General features: G+C 36.2%; 1 long non-coding RNA gene across 12 annotated transcripts in view; it reads right to left on the bottom strand.

Annotated features, from left to right (window-relative positions):
* Positions 1 to 23,566, bottom strand: part of LOC109495729 — a 369,888-nt gene that overhangs the window by 157,537 nt on the left and 188,785 nt on the right. For 3 of the 12 annotated variants that reach the window (XR_006592082.1, XR_006592076.1, XR_006592078.1), the window contains one exon: positions 14,381 to 14,536. The exons of the other annotated variants lie outside the window; for them this stretch is intronic. This is a non-coding gene — a long non-coding RNA (uncharacterized LOC109495729). Of the gene's footprint in view, positions 1 to 14,380; positions 14,537 to 23,566 lie in introns of those variants that run through there. 12 annotated transcript variants of the gene reach the window in all.

Consider the following 23,566-nt stretch of genomic DNA (forward strand, 5'->3'; position numbering starts at 1 on the left):
ATATACATGAAGAGTCAGAGGAAAGGTCTTTCTGAGGCTGTTTTAAACAACTAGAATAAAGGGGAAATGATTTCAGCAGCGAAAGAATCAGCAGGGACAGGAAAGTGCCAACTCTGATTAGAAGCCTTGAAAGCACTAACTGCACATCTCAAGGTAAAATAGGATTTTCAATAACTCACCCTGCATCACAGCACTTGTAAGTGGTGAGAGGTGATTGGAGGGGGAAATAGAATTTGACCTTTTCTTAGTGAAGTAAAAGAAGAAGTTCATCCATTGAACTGGAAGCTTTTAGTGGAGTTACTGGAAGACAAAGCTACAGCTTGAAAGGAACACAAAGTGCAGAGCTTGGCAGTTTTATCCGAGAAGGTGCTTCAATGGGTTTACATTTGATTGAAACTCAAAGAATTCCTACAAAACCAGTACACCTTTAAGATTTAAAATTTCTCACACGTTTCTCTACGAAATTCAACATACATAGAACGTTGCAAAATGCACTAAGTCCTTCAGAAAACATTACGCATTGTATAGCATAACAAAGCTTCTTAAAATTTATCTATATAATTTTCTATATATAAGAAATAGAAAAATAGAGCTTGTGAGATGTTAAAGTAACTGTCTTGTACTGAGTTATATACAAAACATAGTCCCTTCCTCTTTCCATGTAGCAACTTTTTTTCATTTCATTGGATGTGATTGGTGTTAGAAAGTCTCAGATTTATTTCCCATTGCATGAAAATCCAGTTTTGTTTTAAAGTTTATTTACTTTTGAGAGAGAAAGCGCGCGAGCGAGCATGCAGGGGAGGGGTAGAGAGAGACACAAAATCTGAAGCAGGCTCCAGGCTCTGAGCTGTCAGCACAGAGCCTGATGCGGTGCTCAAACCCACAGACCATGAGATCAGAACCTGAGCTGAAGTTGGATGGTTAACCAACTGAGCCACCCGGACGCCCCTCAGTTTTTTAAAAATCCATTTTAAGTTAACGATGGTACTGAAATGGCAACACACTGCAGAAGCTAAATGAGGTTCGGTTTTGTTTTAGGTGTATGGCAAATTCTGTTTCTTGAAAATACAGTTTTAACACCTATTTAGGATCTCTATCATTTGTCACTTTAACCACAGTAACTTCACAAATCAAAATAAGTAGGGGTAAGTAATAACAGTTCATCACCCTACAGTCTGTCTCTTGGAAGTGATTTTCAATAATTTCAAAGAAGGAAAAAAAAGGACCATTTTATATCTAAAAAATCTGATGTGAGTCATTACTGATTTCTTTTTACCCAGCATCTTTCACCAAAAGGCAGTAAATCTTAGTTTCATGAATGAATAATAAAAATGAAGAAGTAGGTAATTGTGTGAACCACAGTATTACTTATCACTAGAAGCAGATATATTCACCAGAAACCCACTAAGAATCCATGTAAGAGAAATGTCACATTCCAAAGAAAGCACTAAGAAATGGGGAAAAAAATAATAATGTGAATGAATAAAATGATCAATCAGGAATTAAATAAGTCAAGCAATGAATGAGGGTGGTGGTCAAATAATGGCTACCCAAAAATGTTCACGTCCTATTCCCCAAAACCTCTGAATATGTTACTCTATGTAGAAAAAAAAATAATTTGCCAAATTAGAGATCTTGAGGTGGGAAGATTGCCCTGATTTATCCAGGTATACCCGATATAATCATCCTACCAGGATCCCTACACGAGCTAGGCAGGAGGATCAGAATCAGAGATGTAACAGAGAAGGCAGACGTCTGAGCAATGCAAATGTCGGTACTAAAGACAAAGGAAGAGGCCATGAGTGAAGGAATGCTGGCATCCTTAAAAACCTAAAAAGGGCAAGGAAACAAATTCTCCCCTTCAGCCTCCAGAAGGAATACAATCCTGTCAAAACCTTGATTTGGGCCCAGTGAATTCCATTTCAGACTTCCAACTTCCAGAACTATAAGGTGAGACATCTGTATTGTTTTAAGCCACTAACAACAGAAAACTAATATAGTTGGCTAAACATTACTCCTCAGTTTCTAAATCTGCTTTCAATTAAAAGGAGTCATGTTCATTTAAAGAAAAGTATGAGCAGAAGAACACAAAGAAATATGTGAAATTTTCTACTCCATCCATTTTCAGTGCAATACTACCCAATGCAATCAGGTATATAATGTATATTCACTGTGCATTTGGGAGGTGTGGCTCATGTTAAGGGACAATCTATTCATCTATGACTTTTAAGTCAAAATTAATTAAGCTGAAAATGCCACCTAACCATCTGAAAGTTTATCTCACTGTTCAAACTATGTTAACAAAGAATACTTCAGCTTTTCAATTTAGAAATGACTACTTTCTTCCTTGTTAGATCCTAATCGGCAAGGGAATTCATAATTAAAAATAACTCTAAACCTTGAGAGATAAAAAGCCAACAGTCCTATGATTCATATAAATATGCAAATTTTCTTTATGATTCTTTTAAACGAACCTGCTTTCTCTACTGTGCAAGGATGATAAGTATCCTATTGCACTAATAACCTTTCAATATTATTAACTATGTTTTCCTTTTTAGGTCTGAAATAAGTACCTGGTTGCTGGTTAAGAAAAATCTCCTGAGAGGAGTGGCTGCTAAATTGTGTTTGTTTCTATAAACACAAAATATGTCATTAATCCAGTTTTATCCCAGAGAGGATAGTTGTTTTCCATGCATTATGGTGATTTTATTGTCTCTTATTAAGGAATAATGGCAAACTAAAGCAACTGCATTAACACAGTCTTGTAATAAAAAGTAACGTTTTTGCTTTTCTAATTAGTTACACTCATTTTATGAGAGAATGAAGCCAGATATGTTTGGTTATGTTTGAGCTGCAAAGTCTGTATTTAAAAAAAAAAACAAAAGCAAAAAAAAACAAAGGAATGCCTTCCATTGATTTTTGGCACAGGTGTGCTAAGCTTCTGTGCACAACTGTTTCAAAAGCAAGGCCAAATATTAGCTGGAAAGAACTCCTCTTACCTCAAGAGGTATTCCAACAGCTACGTGCTAAAAAGGAGGGGGGTGGGGGAAGAGCCTCCCAACAAAAATTGTGTACTGAAATAATTGCTCCCTTGTGTAATTAATTAGTTATATAGCGGGCCACTTGCCTTGCTGTAGGACCAAATATAGGCACAATTAGCTGCATTGACCAGTTACATACCTGTGGATTTGGAGTCACAAGTGTAAAGACAGTAGGTGCTTTGAAAAATTGGTTCTCAGCAATTTGTAGTTCACTTCAAACACAGCTACATATATTTTAATAACTTACCTTTCTTTAATATATGCAGCAGGTATGTCAATGAATTGCTTTCTCCTCCCCAACACCTGCTACTTTTCATAATCTTTACTCTTCTCTAAGTAAGTGACAAGATCTACTCTGCTGAGGATCTTTTTGTGAACAGAATGTAAAAAAGACATTTGCATGAAAACAGTTACTCGGATCATTATAAATGTCAGCCTTCCTTTCTCTAAGTCATAACTTTTATGAAATTTGATTATTTGTAATAAAGTGAAGGATTGATTCTTATTTTGCTTTACCCTAAAAGAAAAAAAAAACATCCATCAATTTAATGGGAGATTTTTGTTATCTCGAGTACATTCACAGAAACGAAATGCCAACGAACTGTGACACACTGGAAGCAGAAGTGAGTTTCACTGCAGCATCCAGCTAAACCTAAGGGTTGCAGTTTATATCTGACTTGCAGCCCACATACGAGTCAGCGGGTCTGTTCAGAATCACAAGTCAATAGGTCCGTGTATGTGTGAAGCAGATCCCAGTTGCCTTTTCATAAACACATGGTAAAGGTGGAGGGACAGAAAGCTCAACAGTGGATTGGGAAAAATGGCCTAACAGAACTGAACTCAGAAGCAGTTTTACTACATCCTTGACATATGACAAGCAGGTGCTATTATGTGTGAGCACATCTCTTTTTACTTACAAGTTCCTACAGAAGGTGTTCAAGAGAAACTGTCAACTACCAGTGGAAAGAAAGTCAGCATCGGGTGAGAAATAAGTCTGGGTTTACACAACTAAAGTCTCCATAGTAGAATTTCCCAAGATCTAAGTTCTGTTAGACGTGGACAAGAGGCCTGCATTCCTCTTACTGACCAGCACACTCCCAGCAACCAAAAACCAGGCCTGGTCCATGGTAAATATTTGTTGAATGATGAATGTGTACCTAATTTGAATCAATGTCCAGTAAATTCTAACTGTCAACTCTTTAAGACCTTCAGAAAAAAACAGCTTTGAGCAAAAGTATGATTATTATACCTACTATGTTAAGAGAGAGAATCTCCGTGATCCATTTGTGGTAGCGTCCAAAAGGAAAAGTAAGTTAACCATATTTACTGAGTCTTAAAAGACCAGGCTAGGTGATTTGTGGTTAAATCTTGCAAAGCAGAAAACTGGGTAGAATTGTACAGAGTTTATGACAGAATGGTTTGGATTGTTGGATGGAGTGTGGCAACCACCTTGAAAAAGTCTTGATAAGCAAACTTATCTTAATGTATTGGTCATGGTTCTCCAGAAAAATAGAACCAATATATACAGAAAGAGATTTATTATAAGGGAATTACCCAATTATAGAAGCTGGCAAGTCTCAAGATCTGCAGGGTGAGTCCCAGCAAGTTAGAGACCCAGGAAAATTGATGGTTTAGTTCCGTCTGAGACCAAAGGCCTGACAGCAAGGAGACTCACTGGTACAGCTCCAATCTGAAGACCAGTAGGCTCAAGACACAGGAAGAGCTGATGTTTCGTTTGAGTCCAAAGGCAGGAAAAAAAGCCAACGACCCAGTGCAAAGGCCATCAGTCAGGAACAAATCTGATTCACTCAGGGAAAGGTCAGTCTTTTTGTTCTATTCAGGCCTTCAAACTGACTAGATGAGGCCCACAGACATAATGGAGGGCAACCTGCTTTACTCAGTTTGCCAATCTAAATGTTAATTTTATCCAAAACACCACCAGAGAAATACTCAGAAAATGTTAAAAGTAGCCATCAGCCTCAATATGTACACTAGTTGGTTCACATTTTATCCTCCAGGAGCCAGTGGGTAGGTGCTATTTGCTTGTTCTCAGGACAGTTTCACAAAGGGAGGACTGAAAAGTATTGTCTTGTCCTTATATTATTGAAATATGTTCATTTCAGTTCCCAAACTTTTATCTTACTCTTGAAATCTCCTGTTTAAAAAGATAAATCCTTAAACCAAGGATTTGGTTTACATTTCCCATCCATAAGATTTCATGGTGATCTTATGACCAGCAAATTTAACATGTGCCTCTAAATGTGAAAATCACATTAGAAGATTGGGATTAAGATTTCCTACAACAGTCTCACAAACTGCACGCAGATAATTGAGGAAATACTCTAGAGCGTAAAACATCTGGATAACTACCTCAGTCCACCGCAAACGGTGAGAGTGCACTCCTATTTCCCTGCCACATCAATCTTGACAACAAAAACGAAGGTAAATTCCATAATTCCCCCAAAATTGTGATCAAAATAGAATCCCTAGTCAAGTAATTCAGGTCCTAAAAGAGAACATTTGTTCTGAGAAATTCATCTGGGGTGATTTACCAAATCTCTGCTGTTGTAGATCAAGTCCTGGCAAACTACAGCCCCAGGAGCCAAATCTTGACCCCTTAATAGTTTACAGGAACACAGCCGCTATTGTTCATTTACATACTGTCTCTGATTACACACTGTCTCTCCAGCACCACAACAGCCACAAAGCTGAATCACTGTAACAGACTCTATGGCCTGCAAAGCCTAAAATATTTACTATATGGCCTTTTACAGAAAAAACTTGGTTAACCTCTGGATCTACATAGACACAGAAGTTTTATAAATGGACTTTCTCTGCAGAACAAAGCTAAATATTAATTCTGTAAAAGATTTTTCTCCAATTATCATAAAACTGCTTTTTCTTATTATCCTTTTATTTCCTTTTCATATTTTTTTATATGTGGTTTGTTAAAATTCTAAGATCACTTGGCCTTCTCAGTTTCCTCAGTAAGAAAACCACAACTTTACATGTGAACTAATAATTATAAGGAGCTTAGTAAGATATAAAAAGTAATGAAAATAATGATATTTAGCTGTAATATACCAAAAAATGTATCTATGTATGTATGCGTGTGTGTGTGTGCGCACGCGCTTTTATATACTTTGGACTCAATATCCTGTATATTCAATGAATTGTTAGAGATACATAATTGCCCCCCAAATGCCCAGTTATTGATGAAGTAATGCTAGCTTGTTCTCATAATGACAAAGCACCAGAGATAATTACTGAATGATTATTAATCTGGGATGAATATTCATTTAATCCATGTCTTTACAAGAAGCTTCACTACTGACAGGACACTAAATAAGTTTCTTTATGCCCATTTTAATTCTGTTTATTTGCTTTTCTACACTGCCATGACTTTAAACAAAGTAAATTCTGTTTGTAGCTTGACTTGGGAAGCCTTCGTTTCCTCTGTGTCCTACATCAGCTCCCTTAAACACAAAATGCAACTCTGAGAACAGTGATTAATTAGTTCAAAGATTTGCCATCTGTTTCACTTAAGTCCTACAAGGTGAGAAATGACAAATTTGGACTAAGAGAAAATAAATGTTAATGAGGCTGTGATTCTACCCTTTGAAACAAAAAAGAGTGGTGAGCCTCTCATGTGAGTCAGTGGTATGTCAGCAAATGTTTAACAATTGCCTTTTGCAGTTTGAAGTGGGGGACTTGATTTGTAGTGTTTGCCTATTTTTGAAGGGTAAATACTCCCACAGCCGATTTCAAGCTATCACCCTAATGTCACCGAATGCAGAGCTGGGAAGAGCTGCCCCGTAGCACACTATATTACAGTTTCTCCTCCATACAGGTACAATACCTGTAATAGAACTCAAGAACATAGAGAATGAAATGTGGTAAAATCAGAACACGATGGGTATCTAACATTAATTTGATTTTCGTATAATTTACTTAATTATAGACTTATTGTTAGTTTTTAATAAACAGCTGTGTTTAACAATCACTTCACAAAATTCTTGAAAATTTAACAATCGTCTCCTACCAGCTGGTTCAAGTCTCCTTTCAGGAGCGGGTACAAGCCAGCTCCAACACATCACTGCTGTGAGACTGTATTTTGCATAAAATATAACCGCACTTTTTTTTTTAATGAAAAAGAACCTTCTTCATTATTAGCCTTTTCATTATTAAACAAACTCCCTCAGCTTCACCTACTCCCTGTCATTCACAGACACACATAGGTACATACATGCACACAGTTTTATGGAACTTAACATCTCCTGGAACAAGGAATATAATATCCAACGGTTGTCACTATGGAATTGACAATTTCTCAGTGTTTTTATGGGCCAAATGCAAGACATCATTAGTTTCCAGTTTTGAAGGGTCTTTATCAAACTGTAAATCAGCATGTAAACTTCTAGTGAGTCAAGATAAGAATGTCTTAACCTTTGCAAATGCAATGCATAACATAATGCACCAGACATCACAAACACTCAATAAATACTTGTGAAATAAATAATGAATCAATTAATATTTCTCTGAAAAAAGATCCCATATTGCTCCCCCCAAACCATCCCATATTGCTCCACAAACCAAATATTCAATAACAGACTGCAGCTAGCTCTTTGAGAAATCTTCAGTGGAAATATTTTATCCTGCAGCAGTACAGATTTCAAACAACTGCAGACACAAATGAATTTTTAAGTACTTTTAAGGATTCTATATACTTCAAAGGTTCGATTTAAAGATTGAATTACCCAGGAAAATCAACAAAGCCTACCACTGCATAATACTAAAGGCTTTACATATTTATAGAGCACCTAGAAAAGTATCTAGTTTATTTAAACTTCAATAAACTTCTATTGAAAGAAAAACGCCTAATTTGGCTAACAAAGAATTATAATAATACCACCGCATTATTAAATAAGAGCTCCAGAATGCTAAAACTTTTGTAAAAAAGAGAGAGAGAGAGAGAGAGAGAGAGAGAGAGAGAGAGAGAGAAAGAGAGAGAGAGAGAGAGAGAAAGAGAGAGAGAGAAACAAAGACTTAAGCTGACCAAGTTCTTTTCTAAAGATAATGCTCAAAAGACTTGATTAGGCTATAATTGAAAATATTAGAATCTTAAATCATTGTGTTTTTTTCAAAACATTTTGGAATTTTTGTGAAATATATATAAATTAGTCCTTGAGTGTGTGAAAGTGGTAGGAAGTCGGGGAAATGTTTTTATTTAGTAGATACTGAACACCAAGTCTTGTCACCCAGGAATAAGTTTTTCAAAGGAAAAGTCAAAACACTATCAGTCTTTCTTAGCCTGTTAATGTGACTTACTAAAGACACTCACCCCTGTATGATTCCCAGATAAAACCTTCTACTCTCAGGTCAAAAACCCATCGTAGGCCTTCCAAATATCACAGCAACATTCTAGTTTGTTTGTTCATGGAGACCCTAATTTCTCCGTCCTCCATCAGGAAACTTCTCAGAAAACCAAATTTTCTCTCTTCTGATTTTTGCCTCTCTTCCTCCTTTGAGTTTTGCCTGATTTCATCCAACCACAATATTGGCAGCTAATAATTGTTTTCTTTCCCCATGCCAGCTTCATCTCTGGCAATTCTCTAAATAGGTTCTCCAATCTCTGATTGCTTAACACTGTGAACACTTACACAAAAGGTGACTGTGTTGCATACAATTCTATAGGACCTTAGCATGGGTAGACTACCGTAAGCCCTTAAAGATACCCTTAAAAGTAATTGAATTGGTATAACTGGAAAGCATTCCAACATTCAAAAAGGACCATCTGTTGTCAAAACACCTGTAATTTAGACTGAAATAAAGGAAGATTTTTACCACCAAAATCTATGCCTGTTGAAGTTATTTCACAACCCTATTCTATTAAGATTTCCTGTAAGTATATACATATTCACAAAACTTTAAAATAAAAATGTTTCCATAAATGTGGAGTTTATTAATATTTGGGCATAGTTATTTAAGAGGTGTTTTATTACCTTTCTATGATAAGATACAATTTTTTATTTCTCTTTTCACAAAGCTATTAAAAAATAACTTTTGAGACTTACAGTCAAGGCCAAGCAAAGAACAGCTTGGGTAGAAGAAACATGAGAAATAGAATCATATCTTTCACTACCATACTTTTGTCAATGAAAAGCTTACTTACAATAATTCATCTAACAAATATTGAGAATCAATTCTGTAGCAGAGATCATACTAAGTACCAAAGTTATAGCAGTGAATGAAACTAGAACAAGTTTCTTAATGATGCCATACCCTCAGTGTTCGCAGGTATAAAATAAGGAGTTTATGATAATAAGCTTCCATCTCTAAAATATTATAGTCTATGAAATAGAAACAAATCATATCAGATGAATTCCTTTTAAAAGCCACATTAATAGTTCTCTTCAGAATCTTTATTATAATAAACAGGAAATGAATGAAGGAAGTCCAAAGGTACAAGCTTCCAGTTGTAAAATAAGTCATAGGGATAGTATGTACAGCATGGTGACCACAGTTAATAACAAAATAGTAACCAACTTAAAACTAATGTACTGAATGGTTTGTTAAAAATATTTTGGTTTTTGACATGTTGGGGGAAGATGGCTGAGTAGGAGGATCCTAAGCTCACATTCCACAGACACAATAAGGTAACACCCACATGGGTGTAAATAACCCAGAAAACTACCCAAAGACTGGCACAACAAATGTTCCGTAGCTAAATGTAGAGAAAAGTGTACCTAAAGAACACAGAAAGGGTGGAGACAGGTCAAAAGCCAAATTGACTTGCAAGACTCTCCACTGGAGAAAGGCATGGTTGACATGGAGAGAGGGGAGGATCAGAACCCCATGCTGGGGACCACAAAAATGAAAGATTGATAAGGGAAAGATAAATCCCCCTAACACATGGCTTTGAAAACCAGAGGGGCCTAACCATCAGTGCGGCCTAACACTTGGAAATTAAAAAATCAGCTCTGGGAGAGCCAAAAGGGTGGAATCCCCACCATTCAAGAGACAGTACAACAAAGAGCCCCATTGAGATATGATATAAAATCAGCAGTTGGAAAAATGCCTAGGGTATACAGGAAGATTTATTCACTACTCTCAGAACACATGCTGGAGGTACACGTATCTTTGGGAGACTTCCCCAATAACAAAAGATCTGGCAGGTACCATTTCACTCCCCCACCCCCAGCCTAGATACACCAATACCTGTGGGAACCAGCATAGTGCAACATCTCCACCTAACTTGCCAACAGCATGCCTACATCCATGTTCTTCTGTGGGGTATATAAAGATAAGTAATATGACTGATAGAGAATTTAAAATAATGCCCATAAAGATACTCACTGGATTTGAGACAAGAGTGGAGGACCTCAGTGAGACCCTCAACAAAGAGACTGATAACCAAGAAGAATCAGAGATGAAAAACTCAAGGAGTAAATTAAAAATACACTAAATGGAATAGATAATAAAGTAGAGGAAGCAGAACAGACCAGCAACCTGGAGGAGAGAGCAATGGAAAGCAATGAAGCTAAACAAGAGAGAAAAAGAATAAAAAGTAAAAATAGACTAAGAGAACTCAGGAACACCATCACACATAGTAATACATGCATTATCTTAGAAGAAGAGAGAGAAAAGATAATAGAAAGTTTATTTTAAAAAATAACTGCCAACTTCCCAAATTTGGAGAAGGACACAGATATTCAGATTCAGTAGGCATAGAGAACCCCCAAGGAAGTTCAACCAAGACACACAGATATTAAATGGCAAAAAGTGGTGACAAAGAATTTTAAAGCAGCAAGAGAAAACAAATACATACAGGGGAAACCCCATACGGCTATCAGCAGATCTTCAGCAGAAACCACAGGCCAGAAAGGAACAACATAATATATTCAAAAGGTTGAAAGGAAAAAAAAAAAACCTCCAACCAAGAATACTCTATCCAGCAAGGCTATCATTCAGAATAGAAGGAGAGATAAAGAATTCTCTGAACAAAAGTTAAAGGATTTCATCACCACTAAACTAGTCCTATAAGAAATATTAAAGGGGACTCTCTGAATAGAAAAGGAAACACCATAAGTAGGAATAAGAGAAGTAGAAAACACAGAATCAGTAATATTAAATATATCCATAAAAATCAGTCAAGATATTCACAAAATAAAAGGATAAAAAGTATGACATCTTATACCTAAAATGTGAGGGGTGGGGAGAGAATAATACAGAAGGGTTCACAAAGAATACAAATGGTTCACATCTAAGCAACCATCAGCTTAATATAGATTGCTATATGCCTAAGATGTTTTATATATAAGCCTAACGGCAACCACAAACCAAAAACCATTAAAAGACTGCAAAAGAAGAAAAAGGAATTCAAGTATATCACTAAAGAAAACAAATTGTGAAAGAGAGCAAAAAAGGAACAGAGCACAACTACAAAACAACCATAAACAAACAACAAAATGGCAATAAGTATATACCTATCAATAATTACTTCAAATGTAAATGGACTAAATGCTCCAAAAGACATAGGGTGACAGAATGGATAAAAAACAAAAATTACCCCTATATAAGATGGGTGACATCTATAAGATACCTAACAAGACACTCATTTCAGACTTAAAGACACATACAGATTCAAAGTGAAGGGATGGAAAAGCATTTATTGGATCAACAGATGTCAAATGAAAGCTGGGATAGCAATATTTATTTTGGACAAAATAGACATTAAAACAAAGACTGTAACAAGAGACAAAGGAGGACATTTTATAATCATAAAGAGAACAATCCAACAAGAAGACATAACAATTCTAATTATTTATACATGCAACTTCTAATTATTTTATACATACATAAGGCAGCGAATAACATAAAGGAAAGAACTAATAGGCATACAGTAATAGTACAGGACTTTAACACTCCACTTATACCAATGGATCAATCATCGACATAAAAAATCAGTAAGCAAACAGTAGCTTTGAATGACACACTGGGACTACATAGACCTAACAGATATATTCAGAACATTCTATCCTAAAACAGTAGAATTCACATTATTTTCAGGCATACACAGGACATTCTCCAAAACAGATCACATATTAGGCCACTAAACAAGTCTCAACAAATTCAAAAAGACTGAAGTCCTCCCATGCATCTTTTCCAGCCATAACACTACAAAAACAGAAATTAACCACAAGAAAAACACAAATACGTGTTCTCTGGAAAGAACACAAATACATGGAGGTTAAATAACATGCTGCCAAACAATGGCTCAACCATGAAATCAAAGAGGAAATCAAAAAATACATGGAAACAAATGAAAATGAAAACACAAAGTTCCAAAATCTCTGGGGTACAGCAAAAGCTATTCTAAGAGGTAAATTTATAGCAATACAGGCTTACTTCAAGAAGAAAAAAAAATCTCAAATAAGCAAACTAATCTTACACATAAAGGAGTTGGAAAAATAAAATCCCAAACCAGTAGAAGGGAAATAATAAAGATTATAAGAGAAATAAGCAAAATAGAAACTAAAAAACAGAACAGATCAATGAAACCAGGAGCTGGTTCTTTGAAAAAAATTAACAAAATTGATAAATCTTTAGCCAGACTCAATGACAACCAAAAACAAAACAAAAAACAAAAAGCAAAAACAAAAAAAAGCATGCACATGCAAGAGAACTCAAACAAAATCACAAATAAAAGAGAAGAAATAAATGACACCACAAAAATTCAAAGGATTATAAAAGAATATTACGAAAAAATATATGCCAACAAACTGGACAACCTAGAAGATTGGATAAATTCCTAGGAACATAACCTCCCAACAGTGAATCAGGAAGAAATAGAAAATTTTAACTGAATACGAGCAATGAAATTGAGTCAATAATCTAAAAACTCCCTCAAAACCAAAGTCCAGGAGCACAGAGCTTCACAAGTCAATTTTACCAAGCATTTAAATAAGAGTTAATACCTATTCTTCTCAAACTATTCCAAAAAGTAACAGAACAAAAGGTTCTAATTTCATTATACGAGGCCAGCATTACCCGGAAACCAAAACCAGTTAAAGGCACCACAAAAAAAGAAAAAAGAGAGCTTATAGGCCCATGTCGCTGATGAATACAGATATAAAAATCCTCCCCACCAAAATTACTAGCAAACCAATCCAACAAAACATTTAAAAAAATCATTCACCACAATGAAATGAGATTTATTCCTGAGAGGCAAAAGTGGTTCAATATTCACAAATCAATGTGATACATCATACCAACAAGAGAAAAAATAAGAACCATATGATGATTTCAGCAGATGCAGAAAAAGCATCTGACACACTACAATACCCATTTATAATACAGACCCTCAACAAGATAGGTTTAGAGAGAACATACCTCAACATAATAAAGGTCATATATGAAAAACTCACAGCTAACATACTCAATGGGGAAAAACAGAGAGCTTTTCTCTTAAGATCAAAAACAAGACCAGGATGTCCACTCTCACCACTTTTATTCAAAATAGTATTGGAAGCCCTAGACAGCCATCAGACAACAAAAAGAAAGGGCATCCAAATCAGGAAGAAGTACAACTTTCACTATTAGCAGGTGAAATTATACTCTATATAGAAAACCCTAGAGCCCATCAAAAAAAAAAAAAAAACACACCACCTGCTAGAGCTTATAAATCAATCCAGTAGCACTGTAGGACACTAAATCAATGCACAGAAATATACTGCATTTCTAGAGATTAATAAAGAAGTAGCAGAAAGAGAAATTAAGAAAACAATCCCATTTACAATTACACCAAAAATAATAAAATATCTAGAAATAAACTTAACCAAGCATATCTAAGTCCTATACTCTGATAACTATAAAACACTGACAAAAGATTGCATACACAAATGGAAAGATATTCCACGCTCATAGGAATATTTGGGAATAACAAATATCATTAAAATGTCCATACTATAGAAAACAATCTACAGATTTAATGCAATCACTCTCAAAACAAAGAACATTTTTGACAGAACTAGAATAATATTAAATTTTCTATGAAACCACCAAAGACCCCACTAAGCCAAAGCAATCTTGAAAAAGAACAAAACTGGAGGTATCACATCCTAGATGTCAAGATACATGACAAAGATTCAGTAATCAAAACAGTATGGTACCAACACAAAAATAGATATATACATCAATGGAACAAAACAGAGTGCCCAGAAATAAACCCACTATTATATGGTCAGTTAATCTTTTATAAAAGAGACAAGAATATATAAAGGAAAAAGTCTCTTCAACAAGTGGTGTGGGAAACCTGGAAAGCTGCATGCAAAAGAATTAAACTGGACAATTTTTTTTCACTATACACAAAAATAAATTCAAAAAGGATTAAATACCTATTTGTGAGACCTGAAACCATAAAAATCCTAGTAGAGAGCACAGGCAGTAAAGTTTCTCTGTCACCAGCCACAGCTGTATTTTTCTAGACAGGTCACCTGAGGCAAGGAAAACGAAAGCAAAAGTCAACTATTGGGACTGTATCAAAAGAAAAAGCTTCTGCACAATGAAGGAAAACAACCAGCAAAACTAAAAGACAACCTGATGAATAGGAAAAAATATTTGCAAATGATATATCTGACAAAGGGTTGGTATCCAAAATATACAAAGAACTTCTATAACTCAACACACACACAATACACACACACACACACACACACACACACACACACGTGCATGATCTAATTAAAACGGGTAGAGGATATGAACAGATGTTTCTCCAAAGACGACATCCAGATTACCAACAGACACGTGAAAAGATGCACAACATCACTCATCATCAGGAAAATGCAAATAAATCAACAGCACAGTAAGATATCAACCTCACACCTGTCAAAATGGCTAAAACCCAAACCACAACGAACAAGTGTTGGTGACGATGTGGAGAAAAAGGAACTCTCTTGCAATACTGGAAATGCAAACTGAGGCAGCCACTGTGGAAGACAGTTTAGAGGTTCCTCAAAATATTAAAAGTAGAACTACTATGTGATCCAGGAATCGCACTACAGAGTATCTACCCAAAGAATATAAAAACACCAATTCAGAAAGATATATGCACTTCTGTGTTTATTGCAACATTATATATAATAACCAAATTGTGGAAGCAACCCAAGTGTCCATCAACAGATGAATGGATAAAGTAGCAGTGTATTCCGTGAAAAAGAATGAAACTTTGCCATCTGCAGCAACAAAGATGGATCTAGAGGGCATAATGCTCAGTGATATACATCAATGGAAGACAAATATAATTTAATTAATATGTGTAACTTGAGAAACAAAACAAATAAGGGGTGCCTGGGTGGCTCAGTTGGTTAAGGGTCCAACTCGATTTTAGCTCAGGTCATTATCTCATGGTTCGTGAGATAGAGCCCCATGGTGGGCTCTGAGCTCACAGCACAGAGCCTACTTGGAATTCTTTCTCCCTCCTCTCTGCTCCCCCACCCAAGCACACACATGCTCTCTCTGATTTAAAAAAAAATTTTTTTTAAAGGAACAAAACAAACGAACAAAAAGAAAAAGACAAACCAAAACACAGACTCTTAACTATGGAGAGCTGATGGTTACCAGAAGGCAGGTGGGCAGGGGGGATGGGTGAAACAGGTGAAGGGGATTAAGAGTACACTTGTGATGAGCACTGAGTCACACAGAAGTACTGAATCATTATGTTGTACACCTGAAACTAATATAACATTGTACACAACTATACTGAAATCAAATTTTTTTTAAATAATCAAAAAATCCTGAACTTGTTTTTAATTTTCAGATTAGGGTGTTTTTTTTTATTAAAGGGACCCTTGAAAACTAATTTTAAGAACTGTTTTGTTGAATATAGTTACAGAAAAGTTTACAAATCACCCAGGAAATATCACCAGGTAAATAAACCCACATAACCCTCCAGATCAAGAAACAATGCCCTCCATGAGTCTTCTTTGTGTACCCTCCCAAGCATTACCCCTTTCCCTCCTCCCGGAGGGACCTTTATCATGAATTCTAATACTTACTACAGTTGGAATTTTCTATAAATTGAAGTATGCAGTATTATTTTTGCCAGACTCCTTTATTTCATAAGTTTATGTGTGCATTGATGCTACTAGCTTTAACTTGCCCATTTTCATTGTGTAGAGTATCCCACTGTGTAGAGTATTCCATTGTATCAATGTCTCACAATGTACTGATCTATTTTTGAAGAACATTGGAGTCACGTTCAAATTAGAGCTTACATGAAAAATGAAGCTATGCTCATTTTTACTCGAGTTTTTTGATGCACATGTACATGAACTGTTCTTGGATATACATCAAAGATAACATGCTGAATCATTAAAGTAATTTAAAGCAAGAAAGTTTATCTGTCAGGGCTTTCGTTTGTTTTGTTAATATATATCCTAAATGTATTCCCACATTCATGTGTTTCCAAATAGATAAGCTAAAATTAAAACTACAAAATTAATAATTTAAAGACATGATAGTTAACCCAAGCAATCAGAATCCTTAAGGAGTAACCAGTGTTAACACACACACACACACACACACACACACACACACACACACACACACACGTGCGCGCGCACAATTGGGTTCTAATGTGTTATTGACATTACCTTGAAATGTAGTCATCAAGGGCCAAAATTTTAAAATTAACCAAGAAGTTCCTCAAATCCTAAAATTTAAGTGATTTCAAATTGTTTCATAATTTTTCAGAAATGCCTCTTTAATTCTTGTAATTCAAGTTAGCTTTATTTTGACCATATCCCATTACTTGGCGTACACTACAACTTTTGGTTTCTGTATGTGCTAAATTTTTTAAATGAGTAATTGTAGGGGTGCCTGGGTGGCTCAGTCAGTTGAGCATCCGACTTCGGCTCAGGTCATGATCTCACAGTCTGTGGATTCAAGCCCCACGTCGGGCTCTGGGCTGACAGCTCAGAGCCTGGAGCCTGTTTTGGATTCCGTGCCTCCCTCTCTCTCTGCCCCTCCCATGCTGATGTTCTCTCTCTCTCCCTTTCAAAAATAAATGTTAAAAAAAAATTTTAAAGAAAAACTGTACTCTGTAGGCTGTATTTTTTTTATCTAGGATAATTAGAATTATTCTTGAAGTTTTTTTTAATGTTTATTTCTGAGAGAGAAAGAGAGCAAGAGGGAGAGGAAACAGGGGAGGGGCAGAGAGAGAGGGAGACACAGAATCTGAAGCAGGCTCCAGGCTTCAAGCTATTAGCACAGAGCCTGATGCAGGGCTCAAACCCACAAACCTCAAAATCATGACCTGAGCCAAAGTCAGACACTTAACTGACTGAGCCACTCAGGTTTCCCATAATTATTCTTAATTCTACTGCTACAAGATCTCTCTTAAAGGATTCTGATAGTACAATTGATGGCTGGAACAGCAAACTGAATATTGTGGCAGATAAAACAGTAGTATGCCTTAATCATTATACATGCCAACCACAGTTTTTGAAAGGAATTGCTTATTTTAACTCTGCAAGAAATCCTTACTTAAGGATTATGCAAATTAAATTTCAGTGAATCCCAACACTGCGTCCACAATCCATAAGAGTAAATTAGTTTTAGTTTCTGGCAACTATAGCACTTACATATTAGCCTTTTTCTTAGCGTGTGTCCCATGTGTGGGCTCCCACTGTTTAAACAAGTATGCAAGTACACACTTAGAGAAATCAAAAGACTAAGACTTTATTACAAATAGTTATAGTCACTGTCCATTATCAGTAGACCAATGACTACTTAGAGACTGTGTAGCTGGCAAATCATGTACTACACAATTCTTATCACTGTCTAGTTGTACCAAGTTTATTTTTTCAAAAATTAACACTTATCCCCTAGAACATAGAAGAAAAAGTCAAACTTACGCAGGTGGCAAAACATCTGATATTTTCAAAATCACGATAAAAGTCAGCAATGCAGATGCACAAATGATAGGACCAGGTTTTTCAAGTACTACTTGAGAGGAGCACTACCACTTAGCTGCAGATACTCTGATTAAATTAAATGATTCATCTTTTAAGGCGCTGTTTAAATCTGAATTTCCCTATTCACATGATGAGAAAGGGCTTCATGTGTCACCAATTACAGTGACCTTGCTCACCGGTGATAGAGAATGGAATATAATGCAGTTTCAGCTATAGCCTCCATTATAATATGGACAGGATTAAACATGACAGAAAATTGATCATTTTCCAGATAGTTTAGGCCAGTCACAGAGTAATCAATCAGACTGTTGTACAATTGATGACACAGAGGTCAGACAGTCCATATAACTAGGTTCTTTTTCATCATACTATAGTTCACCCAGGTAATTCAGTCATTATGACAGCCAAAATTTGTGATTGATTAGGTGATTTTCAGTTCAGTTCTGAGACAGCCAACATCAACCCCACTGTTTACCATTCAGTACATTACTTTTCCATCTGAAATGAAACTGTCTCAAAGTAAATAATAATTTTTGAGGCCAAATGGCTTTAATAGCTGCTGAGTGGAAATGCTGGCTGAAGAGCCATCAATCTAGCTTAATCCTAGTACTGCTTTAATCCACCTCCACATGTGCTTTGGTTTCAAAGTAACTAAACAGTAATAGTGGGACAGTAGAACTCTAAGAGTGCAACTAATCTTTCCAATTAATTGTGCAATGGCCAGACGGAGAATTCAAATCATTAGACTGATTAATAAAAATCAAAAATTAAGTTAAATTCACGTAATCCAGATCTCCAAAACAATGTTCAACTGTAACATAGCCTGGGGGTCTCTTTCAGTTATGAAGATTTCCTTAAGAAGATGCCACTTAAAAAGAATTTTAAAGGGCTCATGGCAGCAGGATGAAACACAGTGGGAGTTTATTCCTAGCAGAGCAAATTTCAGAATCATAGGTAGAAGGCCATGCAAGGGCACACTGTGACCAAGGAATAGCCTGTAGGTCAGCACAGTTGCAGCAATGCAGGAGACCCAGCCAGAGGGGTACATGTGGGTTTCAGACCTGAATTAAAAAGCTAAAGATGCATCATTAAAGTATGATGATGATGAGTTTTAAGAAAGAGAGGTGCTCTGAAACACGTTTTAAAATTACCCTAAGGTATCATGCAGCGAGGATTAAAGCAGGATACGTCTGCAAATACAAGCACTTACAGAAAAGGCCGCAGTCCAATAAAGACATAAATTTGAACTTGGGCAATAACTGGGATGGTCAGGAAGGTTCAGAGAAGAGTTGTTTAAAAAGTTGAATAATGAGATTTAATGATCAACTGAATATAGGCAAGGTAAAAAGAACATTCTGGAACGATATCTAAACCTCTGCCTCTGCAGGAAATACATGTTCAGTTTGAGATGAGAAACTTAAGGTTCCTGAGGTACTTTCATATGGAAGTCTCCAGTAGGCAGCTGAGATATAGGTTGTTGGACACATGAATGAGCCGATTATTGGCATACACAAGTGGTAGTTGAAGGCATACAGGTGGGTGAGGCCACTTTGGGAAAGTATACTCAAAGAGAAAAGTAACAGGACCCTGTGGAATACCGATAAGGCTACAGAATACCAAAAAAAGGGGAAGTAAAAAGTGATACAGGTCTGTTTCATCAGATAAGCTTTGACATAACTATAGTGGTACAAGATAATTAGTCATTTTGACAGCCTAGCATTTCTGCTCATTTCGACAATTACCAGTTCTACATAGCAGGAACACTCCCCAAGCAGTCAAGGGTGGGGAGAATTTCAAGTTGGCAGGAGTAATCAGCAGTGGCAAAACCATCAGGAGGTGGGTACTAACTACTGTGACGTGAAAATGTTTACTAGGTATGTCTCTGTGGAGGTTTTTGTTGAATCCAGCAGTAGTGGGCAGAACACACATCCTGATAATACAAACGGACACTTGCTATGTGTTGAATTGTGTCTCCCAAAAGGCTATGTGGCAGTTCTGATGTCCAGGACCTCAGAATGTGATCTTGTTTGGAGATGGGATTGTTGCGGATATAATCACTATCACTACATTAGGGTTAGTGTCCTTATAAGCAAACAGCCACGTGAAGACATGTGTAAGGAGACCACCGTGAGAATGACAGAGGCTGGAGTAACACAGCTGTAAAGCCAAGGAATACTAAGAATTGACAGCCGACACCAGAAGCTAAGGAGGAGAGCCAAGGAAGGATTCTCGCCAGCCTCAGGAGGAACATGGCCCTGCTAACACCTGGATTTCAGACAACTAGCCTCAGGAATAAAGCGAGAATTCATTTGTTGTTTTAAGGCACCACATTCGTGGTGCACTGGTACATTGTTACAGCAGCCCTGAGGTAAAAGGACGGTTCTGAACCAGGATATGCTTGATCGTTTTTCACGTAGTCTCCTGATCGTCGGATATCTATGATTTAATTTCAGCAAAAGGTCTGAGTTAATTCAAATTTAATTGAGAAATCATTCATCTTTGTATTTTTAATCACATGATGTCAATAAACAAGTTAACTGAATTTATACTTCAAAAATATATATATTCTTCTTGTCGGGTGCCTTACTTAACCGTTGTTACACATGGAAGGTTAACTAGATAATTAAAGTCGTTTCCTGGAAGATTAAGGTCAGAAAAAATAATTAACCTGAATCATCTAGGTGATAAATTTTTAAAAGATAAAAAAGGGAGGATCGGTGGTATTTTCTCTTGACCTGTATATAAAAATGCTTCAATTTTCAGGTGACTTTTTTCATGTAAGGAATATGCAAAAGTTCTAGTTTTTAAAGATACCCATTAAGCTCTCAGAGGTCTTACTTTTCACATATATTTTTCATTATCACTGTATCTCTCCTAGCAGCAAAGAATATTCTAATAATTTTTTTAGCTAGAATACCGTATCTTGAAGTTCTTGGAATAACCTATGTGTTTTATGTTTGCATTCTTTCAGGAGAGAAAAATATATATATTTCAAGAAAGAAAAAATATATCCAGCACCTGAGGCAAAATGTAAGGAGAGAACGCGCCAACAAATCTAACTTGCACAATAAATCTGTTCTGTCAGATCCTTGACAGGCATGTTTATGTTGACCTCTTTTTGTTTGGAGAGGAAAGAAACTGGTGTTGATCGAGGGTTACAGTAGAATAAAAAATAAATTGGGACATGAAATAGCGACATGGATTCCCCCCCCCCAACCCTGCCATCCCCAGGTCAGGACTCTGTTTATTTTTGTTAGTTTGTTATGCTTAGAAATGCAAACTGCAGTGAATTTCCCTTTATACTTTCTTACAAATGAGAAATATTCCTTTCTTTCCAAGTTTCACGGAAGCTGGGAACGCTAATACAATAAATATTTCAATGCTTGATTATGGTTGTACCTGTCTTCAGTATTCAAAATATTTTATTCTGACAAATAAAAACCCTAAGCCATTGGTGCGATTTACTATAATAAGCAGCTTTGTATCATACTTATCTGTTCACTCCATCCAAATCTCCATTTGAAAGGTACATCATAGGACTTAGAAGTCTGTATATATGTCCATGAACAGATGTATATGTGCCCTTTGTTTTGTGTTCAAGATCTTGGATATACTAGACAGAAAACTTTTTATTGCCACCTTTTTAATGAAACACACTGGAATCCCAGATCTCTTTTAATCCTCTTAAAGTGAAAAAAGAAAATGTCTCTATATATAAACAGATCTGGATTTCACAAAGCACTATTATAAAAATATGAGATCTAGCACAGTAGTAAGAAAAAAAGGAAAAGAAAAGTAAGAGATACTGGAGATCAGAAGTAATGATTATTTTACATCTATGACAATTCTAATATCCTCTCAGGAAAGGACTCAGTATTATCAAGTTTTGTTTTGTTTTGTTTTTACATAAGGTTGTGACACACAACATGACATAAAATTGGTAACAGATATGCATATCCTATGCCTAAAACGTTGGTTTCGTTAGTGAGCGAATGCTGCAGCTCGGTGGTGTGGGGGTGTATATTTGGGCGTTAGCCCCACAAAAAGCCAGCCTGCATGACATCTTCTCCAGCCTTAACACCGTACAGCTGGGCAGCCAGGCACCTAGGTGACCGCTAACAAAATGGCCACTCGCGTGTCCTCTATGTAACAAGTCCTAGGCTGGGTGCTATAGTGATCCAGAGACTTGGACAGACATAATAAAATGCAAATTATACATTCCCTAGGAGCCACACAGATAAAGGCATTTGGGAGAAAACAGTACCTCTTTCAGTTGGGAAGTTCAAAAAAAGCTCTGAGTTAACTAAACTTATCATGGCAATCATGTTGCACTATACACATACATCAAATTATGATGGTGTACATCTTAAATACAATGCTGTATGTCATTTAGAGCTCAATAAAACTGGAGAAAAAAATGCTCTGGGGAAGAGATAACTTTTAACTGACTCTGAAAGATACAGGATTTAAAAATACATCAATGAGGGTAAAACAGCATCATGGGCAGAGAAAATATGTAAAAGTGGGGACTCTAAGAGTATCTATTTTATAATAAATGAGAGGGTCAAATAAGATCCTTTCCAAAGTAAGAAGCTATTTTCCAAAATCTGATTTTATTATATGATTATTAGTCAGCTGAAATGGTAAAGTGGACCCACCAAGTTCAAAGACTTGATAATTCCAATAATTTTCCAGTTTGTTCACAGGACCTTTGGAGCCCTGTTTAGGGGAAGCCCTATTTAAAGAGAACCACAAACCTTTGTTGAGAGATCCAAAGGACTTCCAAGAGCTTGAATACATACTGCTAAAATGCATTAATTTTCATAACAGTTTATCAATTTAACACAACTCCAATAGACATTTTTTAAATTGACAAAATGCTCTAAAATTATTCTGAAAAGATAAAAGGGCAAGGATTTAAAATTTTTGAAAAAAAATAAGAAAATTTTAACATGTAAACTTTTGGAGTCAAATACTTAATTGAAGAGAATAGAAAAAAAATTTTAAGACCAACAGAGCTAACTAATCTGTATTTGGTGAATATAACAAGTCAAATAGTTTGAGAAGAAAATGTACTTATCAATAAGTTTTGTTACATCAATGGGATCCCACCAGATGCATCAACTTCAGAAAACACTTTATGATTTGCAGCTGATCTAAAGCAAAATCTATTAGAGGCTTCACTGAAATAAACAAGTTCTGGCTGGAGAGCAAGGGCTCCCAACCAGTGTCAACACAGGCAACCTCCAGACAGCTTAGAGCATTCTGGACCAGAATATGGGCATGTATTCTCCGCAAGCACAAGCCCAGTAATAACCCAAGATGCTAGAGAAAAACAAAGCCCCACATAAAAACGACAGATAAATAATTTTAAAGCAAAATACAGAGCTGCAGGTATTGTTGAAAACAACTTTGGCAAACAAGATCCCAGGAAATATTTATTTGTCTAGGGATCATACGGCCAACTCTTGGGTAGTCCACAAGGACTACGATAATGAGAAATAATGCAAATTCCTCAAAAATATTATATGGTGCTTTTATATTGCC

Source organism: Felis catus, chromosome F1 (assembly GCF_018350175.1).
Source record: "Felis catus isolate Fca126 chromosome F1, F.catus_Fca126_mat1.0, whole genome shotgun sequence".
NCBI classification, from domain to species: Eukaryota; Metazoa; Chordata; class Mammalia; order Carnivora; family Felidae; genus Felis; species Felis catus.